We start from the raw sequence: 19,257 nt of genomic DNA on the forward strand, positions 1-19,257 counted from the left end.
TCTGGGATTACAACCTCAAGCTAAACCCGGAGAAATGTTTTTTCGGCATTCGCAGCGGCAAGTTCCTTGGTTGCGTGGTCTCGAAGAAGGGTATCGAGCCTAATCTTGTGAAGATCAAGGCAATTTTAGAAATGAAAGCTCCACACAACCTACATGGGGTTCAAAAACTCAACGGAAGGGTAATCGCCTTGGGACGATTCATCTCCTGTTCGGCATAGCGTTGTCTCCCCTTTTACAAGGCAATAAAAAAGGATCATCCCTTCAAATGGTCTACGAACTGTTAGGCAGCATTCAATGCCATGAAAACTTTCCTCTCCACACCGCCCCTACTATCACTACCAAAGCAGGGACGAGACATACAACTATACTTCACCATTGCCGACGAAACTGTGGCAGTGTTCTCACTCAGGATTAAGGCACGGAAATGTATCCAATTTACTTCTTGAGCAAGGTACTCAAAGGGGCAGAGATCTGGTACTCCGAGGTCGAAAAGGCTCTTTTCGCCATCACACAAGCATCCGAGCGCCTGCGGCCATATTTCCAGGCACACACGGTTATCGTCAGAACTAACTACCCTCTCAAGAAGGCAGTCCAGAGACCAGAGGTCTCCGGTCGCATCACCAACTAGTCAGTCCGACTGTCTCAGTTTGATGTACGCTTTGAGCCTCGCACAGCAATCAAAGCTCAAGTGTTGTCCGATTTCATCACCGAATTCACCGGGTCGTCGACCAATGACCCCACCCGGGCAGAAAATATCAACGGAAATCTATAGACCATAAGCGTAGATGGCTCTTGCGGCCCGGGCCAGGCAGGCGCGAGTATCGCCATTCAGGGACCCGACAACCTCCGCTTACATTACGCCATTCGACTAAATTTCCCAACCACGAACAATCAAGCGGAGTATGAGGCTCTGATCGCGGCCCTCCGGTTAGCCAGAACAATGGTAACAGGGCACCTAACCATTTATTCAGACTCCAAACTCGTCGTCAGCCATGTCAGCGGCACTTACAAAGCAAAAGACCCAACGATGTGTCAATACTTAGAGCTCGCCAAGTCCCTGCTCGAGGACCTCAAAAGCAAGGGAGTCACTTTCACTCTTACGCTCGTACCGCGAGAAGAAAATGAAGAGGCAGATGCCATTGCCGCTCTCGCAGCAGGTGAGCAGTCTAGTGACCCACAAACCCTTATTGAAACCGCTAAGGCTCCGGCCATCCAAGCACAGTGCTCTTTGCAGATCGACATGGCAGATGCAGCGGAAAACGATTGGAGAAGTCAGATAATCAGGTACTTAGAAGACGGAACCCTACCAAAAGATAGGACGCAGGCATCTCTCATAGTTCGGCGATCCTGGAGATACGCAATGCATGATGGCCTCCTTTATCGGAAATCATCCGAACACCCTTGGTTACGTTGCATATCCGAGGAAGAAGGGGATCACTGTCTAAAGGAGATACACCAGGGCGTATGTAGCTCGCATCAGGGTGCTCGGTCAATTGCGAAGAAAGTCCGCCTACAGGGACTTTATTGGCAGACCATGGACTCCGACGCAATGCGACTAGTTTGTAACTGTCAGGCATGTCAAGTACACGCAAATACTCACCATGCGCCGGCGGCTCCACTCAAAAGCATCGTCACACCCTGGCCTTTCGCCGTATAGGGTGTTGAACCGAAGGCATCCTTTCTTCTTCCTCTCTTCGTTTCTTTCTTCTTGTGCGAATCAAAGACATCGTTTCATCTTCCTCTTTCTTCTTTATTTTTAGTTTCTTTTTTCTTGTTTGAACTCAAAGGCACCATTTTCTATGCAGAATTTTTTGCGTTTATCGTATTGTTTATTGTCAATTTTAATGGCAAAAGGCAGAAAGAAGGTAAATATCTACTGTATTTCTGCGATTTCAATGTTTGTAGGATTTTATATTTTCGTGTTATCTATTTGTGCAATTTTGGTTTATGGTTTAGTTGTGCTTTTTCATTTTTCTATATTTTACAAAATGGAACTTAGAGATAGTTCAAAATGATAGTATGGAAGCCATTTTTTTCTAGAAAACGATTTCACGGAATGAGTTTGCTTCGCAGATTTCAAAAACCACGAAGTTGAAGTAGTATTTTCTTTATAAAACGACTTCATAGAATGAGTTTGCTTCGCAGTTTTCGAAAACCGTGAAGCAAACTCATGTACTGAAGTTGTATTTTCTCTAGAAAACAACTTTGCAGAATGAGTTTGCTTAAAACTGTGAAGCAAACTCATGTTTGTCAAGTTGTATTTATCTTCGCAGGCTTCACAGTTTTGCTTACCGCGAAACATTTCTTTCATTATTTCCCTAAGATTACTAATTTTTTGTGTGAAGGTTGAATACAAAGTCATCAAATTCAAGTATCCGTTTAGTTTGAATACAAAGGCATCAATCACAGTGGGGGGTGATTGGGATGTGATGAATAAAGCGAAGACCAAATTAACTAGAGAGCAAATGTTGACTTTTTGGATTTAGGGTAGTACGCTGATGCTCATACCATTACTGGAAGGCATACTCTTAGTACATTCACTAATCAGCTTCAAACTTCCTTCAATGAGCCTCGTCTACTTACTGATCCAAGAACTGATCACCGAGGAAGTATTTAGTTTAAGGTTGAGGGTTTAGGATTTAACTGTATTCCAAACGACAATGATGTGACTCTTGTTGAATTATTGTTGCAATCTTGTTGTAAATTTTGATAATATTTTGTTTTGATGTTGTTTGGTTATACAGGGGTTCAGGGTTTAGTTATATTCCAAACGACACTGATGCGACTCTTGTTGAAATCTTATTATAAATTTTGGTAATATTTTGTTTTGATATCGTTTGGTTATATACAGGTTTACTATTGTTTTGGTTTGATGCTTGTTTTGGTTATACATGTTGTTTACTTGTGTATATTTTAGGCAAATTACAAAATATACTAGTTCGCATTTTTCGCAAACTGCGAAGCCTAAGCAAAACTGCGAAGGAAAATACTACTTCATGAATATGAGTTTGCCTCGTAGTTTGTGAAAACTGCGAAGCAAACTCATTTTCGTGAAGTAGTATTTTCCTTTGCAGTTTTGCTCAGGCTTCGCAGTTTGTGAAAAAATGCAGATAAAAATCATATGCGATAAGTAGTATCCTGGGCAAAACGTAAAACATAATAAAAAAATCGCAGAACCTTAAAATCAATCGAAAAAAATAGTAGAAATACAATAGATACACAAATATGGTTTTTAGCGGTGCCTTCGAGTTCGCAAACGAAGAGAGAAAGAAGAAAGAGTAAGGAACTTAGAAATAGTTATATATATATATATATATGAAGAATATTTTGAGAAAGTCACAATGTCTAAGATATATAATATGTTCTGTAATTGGTTTAACATGTAAAGAGTTTCCAATTTGATTTAGTTTTATAATTTTTATTATTTTTAATTGGTTTTTTTCTTTGTTGATAACAAAAGCTAACGTATTGATGAAATCTAGAAAAACCTAACTCATTCATTTCTTCTCTCTCGACTTTTCCACCTCCTCTCGTATCGACCTTTTCAAATAAAAATCGAAAATCCTAAACCAATCTTAGAGCATCTCCAACAGCCTCTTAAATTGGTTCTTAAATTAAAATTTGAGGAGGGAGAATAAAAAATCAGTTCCAATAGCCTCTTAGTGGCTCCTCAAATCACTAAGAGTCTCTCCATCCTCTCTATTAATAGAGAGCCTCTCTCCACCTCTTAGTGTCTCCTACCTTCATTTTTTAATAATAATTTATTATTAATGAGTCTCTTAATAAAATAATAAATAAGGAGCGAATATTGTTGGAGATAATATATTTTAGTCACTCTTAAATCACTAAGAGTCAATTTTTTATATTATTTTTAGAGAGTTCACTAAAAATCGGTTGGAGATGCTCTTATTTCTTAACTTTACCGCTTTGCTCCTCTCCTCTCTCTTCATTCTCTATTACCTCTTCTGCTCCTCGACTATCATTATTCCTCTACTGTTTCTTGCTTCTTTAATCTCTGTGTTGCCCTTTTCTACCTCTACCTATGTTTGTGCTTCTGTTATTCTTATCATTGCAGACAAAAATCAAATATATTGCATCAGTATTTTAAAAAAAATCTCAAAGAACCGGGTTATTCTCGTTCATCGGTTTGATACCGGTTCACTAGTTGATCCCGATTCTTGTCGGTTCAATAAAACTGGCCCAATATAGACATAACCGAAGACCGGCCTCAAACCTATCTGTCCGATTCGGTTCGGTTTTAAAAACATTGCTCAATTCACTTTATCCTCTATTTTATGTTTGTCGCATTTTTCTTTTGATTTGTCATCAATTAGTGGACTTACAAAATATCTAAAGGCAAAACACATCATTCCGCCCCTAATCTATCCAAAATTTATGTGTTTGGCCATTGTCCTATTATTTGATCACATTTAGCCCCTTATATCCCAATTAGTAAAATGACATCTGAAATGGATGGAAAGTTAACTAACGTTGATTCTTTTACACACAAACAATCTATTGTGATATTAGTAAAAATTACAAAAACTGATTGACTCTACAAATATATTTCATCCCAAATAAGCAGTTAAAGTAGTTGCTCCGGGAGAGGCTGGAGGAGGCAAAAAAGAGTCAGATAAAGATAATATCTCCAATCTTCCGATGTTACATTAATGATCGCTCCAACCGCAACCGTTGTCTGATAATAACATTAGTCATAGTTCCGGCACCACCGAGTATATAAATCCCCCGCTACCGTCCTTTTGGAGCCAGGTGGGCGTCCTTTTGGGTGGAGAGCCACTAAATCACCTGGATTTGAGTTAGCAGCGACTAGGTAAAGATCTGGAAGAGATCCATGATCATTGCTAGGGACTTGGTCTTTGGAGTTCAGTGGCCTGGTATGTGATGAAGCTGATGGCCGTGACGAGAAGTAGTTCTAAATCCAAACCAACCATCAAAAAAGGAAAGCAAACACGAAAATAAGAAGCCTTTTTAAAATATAAGTGATGCGAAATATGATTTAGGCCCAAAAGCAGGGCCCAAGGACCCATGAAGCCATCTATAAATACCCACGACAAGGAGAAGAGGGAGATCTGATCTTTCCGGCTCACTCTTAACTACACTATCGGGTAACCCCATCTCTCTTCGAATAGTTCCCTAGATAAGTCTCTTTGGATATCTAACTGTCTTGATCGTCGGAGTATCCGCAGGGACCGCTCCTCGCGCAGGGACGATAACCAGGAGACGCGAGGACACTCAAAGGCTAATCGAATCACTGTAGCATCTTCCATAATTATTTGGTGCGGTGATCGTGGACTACAAGTGATTTTTCAAACTGTTCAGCAAGATGCAGACACCAACTGAGCTCACACCTGCCGGAGTACTGAGCGCAGCAGCGACCAGTTCCATAACCGGCGAAGCACGTCCAGCGCTGTCTACCCCAATTTCTCCTAGGAACCTGGCCCCGCTGATGGAGGAGGTGGATCCCGAATAGGAAGGAGCGTACAACACGGCACAACTCCTCAGTGCCATACGGGGTTTTCAGACGACCCATGCCGTTCACACGGCGGCTCAGATGAAAGTTATGGAGCAGCAACAAAACCTGCAGGAGGAGAACGCTAAGATCTGGCAATATCTCAAGGAGGCCGCAATGCCGCCGCAAGCGAGCCCCGTCACGAGCAGATCAATGGTCCCAGAGGCGATCCCTGAGAGGCAGCCCGAGCCCGTCGCGACTGCGCTGGGAGCTAGGGGTGCGGCATCCGGAGTTTCGGCGGCCATCGGCGACGAGGACCTACTGGAACAGAAAATCCAGAGATTTCTGGACAAAAGGGCGCTCGGAGGGGTAATTGGGGGAAGCATCACCTCCAGCAAAACTCCGCTGGTGCACAAGATTATTGAAACAAGGTTCCCACGCGACTGGAAGGCCCCGCGACTATCCCAATATTCGGGAACCGAGGACCCGAACGACCACGTAGCTTCTTTTATGAGCACCATCAACCTTTACTCCAAAGACGAAGACATCATGTGCAAGGTTTTTCCCACTACACTTTTCGCAAGTGCACAAGAGTGGTATTGAGGACTGACCCCCGATTCCATCGACTCCTTTGATTTATTAAAGGATCTCTTCCTCTCTAGATTCGCCGCAGCAGTAAAGGTACGAAAGATCATCTCGGACCTCAACGGGCTCAAACAGCGGGCAACCGAGCCACTGCGCAATTTCCTTTCCAGGTTCCACCACATGGCCTCTCAGGTCAAGGGCCTCAACCTAGAGGTAGCTCACGACGCCCTAGCGAAAGGAACCTCATGTGAGCCCCTAAAGCAAAAGTGCTTCAGGAAGATGTCGCGATCTTTCGAGGAGCTCATAACCATGGCACAGACCTTCGTCCGGTATAACGACTGTGATCGACCAGCAGGGTACGAGGAATTGGAAAGGGACAAGGCCAGAGGAGATGCACGGAAGGAAGAAAAGAGCAGGCCGACCGGAGAAGCACGAGACGGAGGCCGGGCACATAGGGAGGCCCCCATGCCTTTCCTGGCGTGAGTCGAGCAGGCAAACCCGGGGCGCAGGGGGGACCGATCCCGTGGAAAGGAAGTACACTATGCCACTCAGAACCAGGCTCGCCGATACACACACCTGACTCCGCCGGCGGACAAAGGGAAGACCCGCGTCGAGAAGGAATACTGCAAGTACCACAAATCCTCCGGACACTCCACGGAGAACTGCTATCAACTACAGAAAGAAATCGAGCGGATCACAGAATAAGGTGCCCCACCAAGAACCATTAGGCAGAGAGAACAAAGCCCGAAGGAGCATGACAACGGCCGAACAGATGAGGCAAAGCGACCAAGGTTCCACGGTGAGATCCATGTCATAAGAGAGGGAGCACCGACGCTCTGTCCGCATCCGAAGAGCTCACGTAAGAGAAAAGCAGCTGATCAGACCCTGACGCTACAGCCACCACTCTGGACCAGCCATTCGGAGGCCCTCATGGTCACCATTAACATCGCCGGCTTTAAGATGCACCGGGTACTAGTGGACACGGGGAGCTCAGTAAACCTGCTTACCTAGAGAGCACTCCGCGCTATGAAGAATACTCATACGACCCTCCGTGCCGGAACCTTTCCCCTGGTTGGCTTGTCAGAAATAGAAGTCCCCGTGAAGGGAGTGATCTCTCTGCCAACGATCCTCGCCGAGAGCGACGAGCAAGTAGAGGACACCACCGAATGGGTGGTGGTGGACATCCCCTTGGCCTATAACGCCATTATCGGAAGACCCTTGCTGGCTATCCTCAAAGCTACAGTTGACATCTCTGACCTATGCTTGACTCTACTGCGTCGGGGCGGCAAAATCACCGTCCAAGGAGACCGCATCTTGGCCAAGAAACTGCAATGGGAGGCGACTCAACCTCGGACGGCACTCTATCTTGAAGACGGTCTGATAGATATGAGGGGGTACAATCCCACGCCGATTGAACCAGTCAGCGACTGCCCCGTCGGGGAGAAAAAAACACTGAAGATTGGGACCAAGCTCCCGCCTCCTCTAGCCGACGAAATAAAGGTCGTCCTGACTGAGCATTCGGATGTATTCGCTTGGTGCACCGAAGATATCACAGGCGTCTCACCCGAGCAAGCGGCCATAGATTTAACATCGACCCTTCCATCGAACCTCCAAAGCAAAAGAAGCGGGTACAAGCGAAGGACAAGCAGGCAGCTGTCAAGGCAGAGATCGAGAAACTGTTAGCTGTAAAATTTATTCGTGAGGTCCACTATCCCGATTGGCTTTCTAATGTTGTACTTGTAAAGAAAGCCAGCGGAAATTACTGCATGTGTGTAGACTTTACGGATGTTAATAAAGCATGCCCCAAGGATTCCTACCCGCTGCCTAGCATAGATCAGCTTCTGGACCAGACAGTCGGTCGCAAAATCCTGTCCCAGTTTGATGCCATTGCTGGTTTTCAGCAAATTCCTCTAGACCCGACCGATGCTGAAAAGACCTCCTTCATAATGCATGAAGGCACGTATTGCTACAATGTAATGCCCTTCGGTTTGAAGAATGCAGGAGCCACATATCAGCGCCTAATAGACAAAATGTTCACTCACCTCATCTACAAGACGGTACAAGTGTACATAGACGACATGGTCGTCCTAAGCACTAATGAGAGCGACCACCCGCGAGACTTAGCGGAGGTATTTAAAATTTTCTGGGATTACAACCTCAAGCTAAACCCGGAGAAATGTTTTTTCGGCATTCGCAGCGGCAAGTTCCTTGGTTGCGTGGTCTCGAAGAAGGGTATCGAGCCTAATCTTGTGAAGATCAAGGCAATTTTAGAAATGAAAGCTCCACACAACCTACATGGGGTTCAAAAACTCAACGGAAGGGTAATCGCCTTGGGACGATTCATCTCCTGTTCGGCATAGCGTTGTCTCCCCTTTTACAAGGCAATAAAAAAGGATCATCCCTTCAAATGGTCTACGAACTGTTAGGCAGCATTCAATGCCATGAAAACTTTCCTCTCCACACCGCCCCTACTATCACTACCAAAGCAGGGACGAGACATACAACTATACTTCACCATTGCCGACGAAACTGTGGCAGTGTTCTCACTCAGGATTAAGGCACGGAAATGTATCCAATTTACTTCTTGAGCAAGGTACTCAAAGGGGCAGAGATCTGGTACTCCGAGGTCGAAAAGGCTCTTTTCGCCATCACACAAGCATCCGAGCGCCTGCGGCCATATTTCCAGGCACACACGGTTATCGTCAGAACTAACTACCCTCTCAAGAAGGCAGTCCAGAGACCAGAGGTCTCCGGTCGCATCACCAACTAGTCAGTCCGACTGTCTCAGTTTGATGTACGCTTTGAGCCTCGCACAGCAATCAAAGCTCAAGTGTTGTCCGATTTCATCACCGAATTCACCGGGTCGTCGACCAATGACCCCACCCGGGCAGAAAATATCAACGGAAATCTATAGACCATAAGCGTAGATGGCTCTTGCGGCCCGGGCCAGGCAGGCGCGAGTATCGCCATTCAGGGACCCGACAACCTCCGCTTACATTACGCCATTCGACTAAATTTCCCAACCACGAACAATCAAGCGGAGTATGAGGCTCTGATCGCGGCCCTCCGGTTAGCCAGAACAATGGTAACAGGGCACCTAACCATTTATTCAGACTCCAAACTCGTCGTCAGCCATGTCAGCGGCACTTACAAAGCAAAAGACCCAACGATGTGTCAATACTTAGAGCTCGCCAAGTCCCTGCTCGAGGACCTCAAAAGCAAGGGAGTCACTTTCACTCTTACGCTCGTACCGCGAGAAGAAAATGAAGAGGCAGATGCCATTGCCGCTCTCGCAGCAGGTGAGCAGTCTAGTGACCCACAAACCCTTATTGAAACCGCTAAGGCTCCGGCCATCCAAGCACAGTGCTCTTTGCAGATCGACATGGCAGATGCAGCGGAAAACGATTGGAGAAGTCAGATAATCAGGTACTTAGAAGACGGAACCCTACCAAAAGATAGGACGCAGGCATCTCTCATAGTTCGGCGATCCTGGAGATACGCAATGCATGATGGCCTCCTTTATCGGAAATCATCCGAACACCCTTGGTTACGTTGCATATCCGAGGAAGAAGGGGATCACTGTCTAAAGGAGATACACCAGGGCGTATGTAGCTCGCATCAGGGTGCTCGGTCAATTGCGAAGAAAGTCCGCCTACAGGGACTTTATTGGCAGACCATGGACTCCGACGCAATGCGACTAGTTTGTAACTGTCAGGCATGTCAAGTACACGCAAATACTCACCATGCGCCGGCGGCTCCACTCAAAAGCATCGTCACACCCTGGCCTTTCGCCGTATAGGGTGTTGATCTGCTCGGCCCTTTTCCGATAACCTTAGCATAGAAGCGTTTCGTAGTGGTAGCAGTCGATCACTTCACAAAATGGATCGAGGCAGAAGCTATCGCTAAGATAACCGCCGAAAACGTCATCAACTTTCTCAAACGAGCAATAATATACCGATTCGGAGTCCCTCATTCTTTCATCACAGATAACGAGAGACAATTTGACTGCAATCAATTCCGTGAGTTCTGCACGGAATAGGGTATCAAAGGTCGTTACACCTCGGTGGCGCATCCTCAAAGCAACGGACTCACTGAAGTAAGCAACCGAACAATCCTGCGAGGAATAAAAGCACGCCTTTTTGACCAGGGACAAGCATGGCCTGACCACATCCCAGCGGTATTGTGGTCATACCGCACAACCCCACACTCCGGCACCGGACGCACTCCTTTCTTCCTAACCTATGGGGCAGAAGCAATGGCACCATCCGAGGTCGTCCTTCATTCTCCTCGACAGATCACTTTCGAGGAAGCTGATAACAACGCGGAACTCGCCGAAGCCAGCGAGCGACTGGAGGAAGTGCGCCTTAATGCCTTACTCCACATCACGGCCTATAAACAAAGCTGAGCTCGATACCACAATAGACGGGTCCGACCCCGCACATTCCAAGTTGGGGACCTTGTGCTCCGAGATGCAGTCGCCGCTCAATCCCCGCTCGCCAAGGGCAAGCTCGGACAGATATGGGAAGGGCCATACAAGATCGATATGGTCCTCCATAACGGGGCCTACAGAATCGCCTCATTAGATGGAATGGTTTTCGATAATAGTTGGAACATCCAAACATTGAAAAAATACTATCAATAGCGCATGTAACTCATCAATGATAATTCAAGTCGGATATTTTTCTCCAAGCATTTCTTAAGGCTTCTCGAACACCTCGAACGCCTCTTAGCAATCGCGTAATCAACCCCATGTTATTACCGATTGCCCAAACTACGAGCTACCCGGTAGGGTCCTCGCTAACAAACAAAGGCTTCTCGAACACCTCGAACGCCTCTTAGCAATCGCGTAATCAACCCCATGTTATTACCGATTGCCCAAACTACGAGCTACCCGATAGGGTCCTCGCTAACAAACAAAGGCTTCTCGAACACCTCGAACGCCTCTTAGCAATCGTGTAATCAACCTCATGTTATTACCGATTGCCCAAACTACGAGCTACCCGATAGGGTCCTCGCTAACAAACAAAGGCTTCTAGAACACCTCGAACGCCTCTTAGCGATCGCATAATCAACCCTATGTTATTACCGATTGCCCAAACTACAAGCTACCTGGTAGGGTCCTCGCTAACAAACAAAGGCTTCTCGAACGCCTCTTAGCAATCGTGTAATCAAACCCATATTATTACCGATTGCCCAAACCACGAGCTACCCGATAGGGTCCTCGCTAAACAAACAAGGCTCCTCAAACGCCTCGTGGCAATCACGTAATCAACCCCATGTTATTACTAATTGACCAAAGGCATCAGCTACCCAATAGGGTCCTCGCGCGCAATCTATGCTATTACGAATTGGCTAAATATCAAGCTACATAAGCACATCAGTATTATAACTACATATCAAGAAAATAAACTCCGAAGATCAACACAAACGGCATCCCAAACTCCATTAAACACAGATCCACAACTCATACATCTATTGCAATACAGATAAAAAAACCTAACAAGAATCCAACTCCCACTAAGGCAAGGCATTGACGCAATTAGGGTTAGGGATGGCCTCATCATCCATCAAATCTTGGTGCACGACTCGCCAGTCGGCACATTCATCAGTATTATGACCATTCTGCCTATGGTACAAACATGCCTTGCCTACGTGGGTCACACGATGATTCGGATTGGTCGGAACGGGACCAAGGCTACCTTGCCTAGCAAACTCAGGAAACACCACGCTTCGAGGCTTCAAAGGATCGACAAACGTCAGGCCATATGGACGCGTCAGAGAAGCATGGCGCCCCACTCGTCGATACTCCATCTCATGGGGCAAGTTCATCACTCTCTCCAGCTCATCGGCCAGAAGCCTCTTAATCCATGAAGGATGAGGATTCAGTATAGGAGCAACTGTCTCGTCAGGATGGAGATAGCCGATACCTTCGTGCGACCAAATTTTCTTCTCAGTCGAGGAAAACGCACTTACAGCTACTTCGTAAGAATCCGTCACCGACCCAGTATAAGGCACGGAATTCTCACTCTCCACAGTTATTTTTTGAGAGCTTGAACCCCGCCTCATCCACACCGGGGAGGCATATCGAACCTTTCGCTCGAGATCATGATCCTCATTCGGCGGACAATACACAAAAGGGTGTGGCATCGCCGATATCTCTTTCTGTACTTCCAGCACCCACGCAGGGTCGACGATATCCCGAAGAGACATAAGGGCAACAGGATAGTTAACAAAATAACAAGGTACAACTTAGCAAAAAAAATAAGCACCCAAATCAACCGTAAAATCGGCCCCCATTTATAGCAAAGAGAGATTTGACATGAAAGATAATTCAAGAAAAGTAGGCATCCAATCAATGACAGAAGTGTACTGATAGAATTTCAAAAAGATCTTGCAAAAGATCCAAAAAGTACAAATACATCATTACAAAAGGAACATAACAAGAGGATAAGCTATTTTATTTTTTCTTGAAGCGCCCGCAAAAAGCGACAGCCTTGGCCTGGGCCTCCTTGTCGAAGACATCCGATGAGAATACCACTTCAGGAGGAACCTCATACCCAACACCATGCGCGGCAGCAATCACCATCATCCGGTCCATCTTTACAAGTTTCTCCTCGCGCTGCTTGGCAAAAGCCCGCAAATCAGCCGCCTCTTTTCGCGCCACCTCAAGTTCCCGACGGAGTCTCTCATTCTCCACCTGAGTTTTTCCTTTCTCCTCGCCTACCTTAGCAAGTTCCCGAGTCTTGTCCGACAAAATCGATTTCACCCGATGAGCCCAGGACACAGCCAACCTCAGTAGCAGTCTACGGCGCCGCAGCTCCTCGGCGTCACGGGATAGCCCATGTAGCAGTTCAACATTCTTCTTCTTTTCATCCGCCAGCTGGCCGGACAAACTAGCAATCTGCGCATCGCGACGTTCGAGCAGCTCGTTGGCACTGGCCAACTTCACCTTCTCTTTCTCCAAATCAGCGACAGCACTCCGCAAACCTTGCTCCATCTCCCGAAATAATTTCTCATCATTCACACACATATCGAACACCATGTTCGCATCAGCAATAGCCTGCAAACAACATAAATTAATGGCACTAGCCTAAGGAAAGAAATCAACATATTGCACAAAAGCTTACCACACCAAGGGCCGATAAGGTCTCCAAACCCAGATTAAGCTTCGAAACACCATCCATCCGAAATAGCTCCCCTAGGATCCTAGCAACCCGAGCCATTGCCCGGGATAAGTCCGATGTCGTGATATCCAAATGGACTGACAACCCCATAATGAACTCGCGATACTTCGCCAGTTTCATGTCCATCCTCTTCACCAACTCAGGATGGTCGCCCACCCTGTCGACAAGATCTTCCAGTAATTCGGCCTCGGAGCGCGTTCATTTTGAACTCTCGCTAGCACCTCCAGCACCCTTAGGAGCAGCTGACCCTCCCTGTTCGCTCCCCATCACTCATTTCCCTTTACTCGCTTTTCGCTTACGAGATAACGCAGCCTCAATCTGGCCCTCATCCATCACGATATCATCAGGAACAATCTCGAGCGGCTCCCCGGCCTTGACCAGCTCATTTTCTTTTGCAGGAAGCCCCTCGGGGACGTCCGCCACCACATTCCCGTCATCGACAACAGAAAGAACCCTGCCCATACTCCGAGTTACCTGATTAGCATCCTCGAGAGATGAGAATGAGGCCAGAGAGGCCGAAGCACCAGCAAAAGCTTCCTCGGTGTTCTCGATGCCCACGCCAAATTCATCCGGATCAAAGTCCATGCTCACCCGAGGATCCCCATCACCTGCAAATACACCAAAACAAGCAAAGACTGCACACACTTTCAAAACGAAGGAGGAAAATCACATTCACAACCAGATCCCTCACGCTCCTCACCTACTACAGCAATATTCACGGTTATAGCTTCCAATTCCGCAAGCTCACCGGCGGAGAAGTTGTATCCTTTCTTCCACTTTTCAAAGTCGGATACCACCCATCCCCGTAGCTGGGCAATCCGCCACTGATTCCAGATATAGTAACCCGACGTAAGGAAATGCCCGATGAGTTCGTCCACGTCCTGCTGCTGATCTTTCCCATACGATAAATTCTTCAGATATTTCACCAATTGACTCTCTGATTCCAACATCGCCCGCGGCCTCAACCATCGACCAGAATCCATAGGATCACCATTCCATTCCACTCGAAATGGAAAATCCCCATCCAATTTCCGGACAAGAAAGAACCGATGCCTAAATTCGTTAACCTTATCTCTGAGACCCCCGAGGACTTTAAACTTTTGATGAGAGAATGTAACATGCTGTGACCTCGGTCCCTTATTTGGCCGGAAGAACTGCCGGAATACAAGCCCAGTCGCCCAGAACCCCGCAGACCGACACAACGAATAGAAAGCTACCATCATCCGCCATCCATTCGGGTGGATCTGACCTGGACAAAGGTCATACTCCTTCAAAACCTCCACAAAAAAGGGAGAAGAGGGAGCCGCATTCCCGACTCAAATTGCTCCTCATAAACCATTAACTCGTTAGCCCCACCAGCATGATGCGCCCGATCATCCTTCTCCAAAGCAGCCAGTTCGTACGGCTGACCTATCCGATACACCACGGAGATAGATGCCAAGTCTGCAGGAACAATTATGTTATGGGCATCCTCAATAGCAAACGACTCAGGCCTCCTCGGGCGCTCTGCTCGCTCAAAGCGCCTGCCGTCGGTCCCCGCAGCACCTGGATGCCTCGTCCATAACTTGGACCTCATATCCTCGTACAACGTACCCATATGGCGCGTCGACATTATCAAATTATCCGGCACAACTACAATGACCTCAAGGACACCAGGCCAACGCCACCCACAGGTCTCTCCGCACTCGGGACAGCCCTAACCACGACCACTTTCTTCTTCTTCGCTTTTACAGCAGGGGAACTGCTTTCCCCTTCCGATTCGATCTGTCTCTTCCTCTTCGACGACCGAGTCCGCGATGCGTCACGAAGAGTAAAATCACCCGGAGCTACAGGTGGTAAACGTCTTAAGGTTCCCCGAGAAGAACCCTCTGACATACTCCCTCTCCCCAAAGCAAATAGAAAAACTAAACAAGCAAAATTAATAAGGTATAACTGACCTTCGACAAAAGCACAGCGAAACTCGGCTAGAAGCTAGCTCCACCAAGAACGACAAAGAAAAGCACTGCACCGCCGAAATCCTCCAATTTGCGATCAGATGAGCTCCACAGAACGGCAAACCCCCTTTCACAAAGATAAAATCCCCAGGCGCAAGAGAAGTCCAAAAAAATCACAAGGAAGGAAAAAGAAATCAACCCTCCCATATTTATAGGGAGACAGAAATAAAGTAGCCGGCAAAACACTGTTCCCAATGCGTATGGCGGCACGTGCAGGGGGCAATCAATATTGCATTTAATGTTACAACAGTGGCGCCTAAAGTAAAAGGCACGGAAGTTGAGGTGTCTTTTCAGAATCACAGCGGTCAGCTATCCGCTACTCCGATTCTCGCTGAAATTACCAAAGCAATTGAAGACACTAAGATCGCCGATCGCATGGAATACTCGCCATACCTGTTCGCGAGGGGGACTACTTGATGCGGAATATGATTTAGGCCCAAGAAGCTGGGCCCATGAAGCCATCTATAATTACCCACGACAATGAGAAGAGGGAGATCTGATCTTTCCGGCTCACTCTTAACTACACTATCGGGTAACCCCATCTCTCTTCGAATAGTTCCCTAGATAAGTCTCTTTGGATATCTAACTGTCTTGATCGTCGGAGTATCCGTAGGGACCGCTCCCCGCGCAGGGACAATAACCAGGAGACTAGGGGTGGCAATGGGGCGGGAAAAAACCGAAAACTGTGGGGATCCGAACCGATAGGGTCGGGAAAAAACCGAAAATTTTGGGTGCGGGGCTGGGGGCGGGGGAGATTTTAGCCCCGAACATTACAATTGGGCGGGGGTGGATATTACTATCCCCGAACCGTGGGGATCCGCAAACCGCCCCCGAAAAACCAACCGTAAAATCCCCGAAAAATCCTCGCAAAATCTCCAAACAATAAAATAAAATATTATATATATATATATATATATATCTAAGATAATTAGTATTTAAATGTGATTAAAAAAATAATCAGTATTGTGATAAGTTAACTAGTACTATTATCTACATTTACAACAATTTAATTTAGTTTTATTGCTGATCTTTATTTAGATATATCGGTACTGAATACTGATTTTTTTTATTATATCAGTATTTTAATTTTGTTTTATTACTACTCTTGGTATCTCACATATATTTAGATATATCAGTATCAAATGCTGAGTTTTTTTATTATATCAGTACTGATACTGAATGCTGAGTTTTTTTTATTATATCAGTACTTTAATTTTGTTTTATTGTTACTCTAAAGTTATATTTTATAATTTTGTTTTATTGCTGCTCTAAACTGATATTTTATACCAGTAACACGTGGTGAATTTTAAATTTAAGGATTGAGTAATTTTTTAATTTGAGAAATTTTTTAAATTTTATTTGGGGATTGGGGATTCCCGAAACCCGTGGAGAACCATGCGGGCGGGTGTGGGTGCCAAAAAATCCCCGAACATTTTTTTGGGGATTCCCCAAAAAAATATTGGGGGCGGAATGGGGGATGCAAAACCGCCCCCGCCCCGCCCCGTTGCCACCCCTACAGGAGACGCGAGGACACTCAAAAGCTAATCGAATCACTGTAGCATCTTCCCTAATTAATAAGTAAATAATAAAGAAAGAAATTATTTAATTTGAGATTGAGATGATTAAAAACTGTTTATGGGTTTTGTTTTTGTTTAGTTATAAAACTGATTATATTGAAACATGAACTAAAGAAAACAAAACAAAGGAGAAGAGAAAAGAAAAGAAAAGAAGAGTGCGGAGAGGAAGAAGATGAAAGAGAAGAGCAGACAATCATTTTTCTGCAACCTGTGTGTAAAATATCTTAGAATTTTTACTAATGCCATAATAGATTATTTATGTTTAAAAGAATCGACATAAGTTAACTTTCATCCAATTTGGTGTGGTTTTACTAATTGGGATAGATGAATGGCTAAATGTAACTAAATAATAGATTAGGGCCAAATACACAAATTTTGGATAGATCACGGATCAAATGATGTGTTTTGCCAATATCTAAATTGTTTTGTTCTTTTCTTCCTCATTGTACATGTGTATGATGGGTGGTTTGTATGTTGTTGATTCTACTTATATACTAAAATCCAAATCAAAGGTGATAGAAACTCAGATTGTAAGAACACGGATCAATGAACAAATAAAATAGGGGAAGATGATTTGTATTATTAATCTAATTGGATAGAGAGAATACAAGAAAAGGCTAAGCCTCTATAGGAAAAAACTTTCCAAAGATACCCAAACCCACCTTACCTTCCTTCCAAGGACGCTCCCTCTAAATAACAAACTTCTAGACTTGACAACTTAAAAAAAAAAAGGTTATAACTAATTATGCCACCTCACCCCTTTGCAAAACAAACTAACAATAATAAAACTATACTGCCCCTATAAACTCTCAACTCCTTTGATACATGGGTTGGTCGAGTTAAAAGGCCCCATCAATTGCAGGATCTCTATCAATACCACTCGCTTTAGATAGTGTTGTGCTCAAGACTTAGAGTAGGAAATTCGTTGAGCATCACAAACTCATCCTCCCACGTGGCTTCTTCAACCCCCTTAGACAGCCATTTGATTAACCACTGAGAAACAGAAGCACCATGCCTCGGAATTGTGCGAGTGGCTAAAACCTTCTCGGGAGAAGTAGATGGGGTTAGAATCATTAAGTGCAAGTTCAGGAGGTAAGACCGTGGAGCTAGTTTGGTCCTTTATCGCTTTCTTGAGAAGAGAAACATGGACGACATGATCAATGTGGGAAGAAGGGGGAGCTACAACCTGTAAGCAACATGACCAACTTGTGATATAACAGGATAAAGCCTAAAGAAACGCGCAAAAATCTTAGGAAAAACTCAACAATTCATAGACTGTTGATGATGAGGCTTGAGCTTTGTATAAACCCAGTCTCTAACAGAAAAAGAAGTTGAACAATAGTGTTTATCGACCTAAAGTTTCATTTGGTGTTGGGAACGCAACAAGTGGTCCTTGAGTTGTTTCAATGCCACATCACAATCAAGAAGAGCACGGGCGACAAATTCAACATGAACATCATGTGGCAGGAAGCAAAGAATAGTTGGGGGAGGTCTGTTATAAATTACATTGACATGTGTGGTGGCGGTAGAGATATGGTAGGTGGTGTTAAACAAAAACTTAGCCCATGGAAGCCATTGAGACCAAAATCAGGGCTAATCAGCAGTGCAAATAAGACTCAAGGCACCGATTAACAACCTCACTTTGCCCGTCCGTTTTAGGGTGGTAAGAGTTTAGGGTGGTAAGAGGAACTATATTAGAGTTTAGTACCTTGCAAATAGAAGAGCTCATGCCAAAAGTGACTCATGAACACAAGATCCTGATCATTAATGATAGTGGAGCGGAAACCATGCAAGCAAACTATATCCCGAACAAATAATTCAGCAGTGGGGCAAGCTTTATATGGATGTTTAGGAGTATGAAATGGATCTACTTAGAGAGGCGATCAATAATAACCATGATAGCATCATAACTTTTAGATTTAGGCATTCTGATGACGAAATCCATAGAGATATCATCTCAAATCTGCTAGGGTTAGGCAGAGGTTGTAAAATTCTGTTAGGTGCACGTTGAAGCCTTAAACAGTTGAAAGATTGCACACTGAAGAACATAGTCTCAAATTTGTTTCACCATCCATTGCTAATAAAAATTGGACACAATATGCATATATAGCGGTAGTAACCTGAATGACCTCCGGTTTTGTTATCATGATACTCCTCGAGTATGGTGGGTATCCATTTGGATGAGGCAAAAATGACCAGCCTGCATCCCCTGTAAAGCACCTCATTTCTCAATAGAAACTGAGGCTTGGAAGAAGGATCAACGACTAAGGCAGCTGTTATGCACGCAAGTGGAGGTCCTATTGGGATATTGCGACAAATGAGGCCTCATCAGCCCAACTTGGAAAAGAAAGCAAATCGCTAAAAGCAGTCTTCATTCTGTCGAGAAAAGGCATCAGTTGCCTGAATTTGGGTACCCGACTTGTAAGTAACAGTAAATGTGTATCTCG

The sequence above is a fragment of the Euphorbia lathyris genome, chromosome 5 (assembly GCF_963576675.1).
Source record: "Euphorbia lathyris chromosome 5, ddEupLath1.1, whole genome shotgun sequence".
NCBI lineage: Eukaryota > Viridiplantae > Streptophyta > Magnoliopsida > Malpighiales > Euphorbiaceae > Euphorbia > Euphorbia lathyris.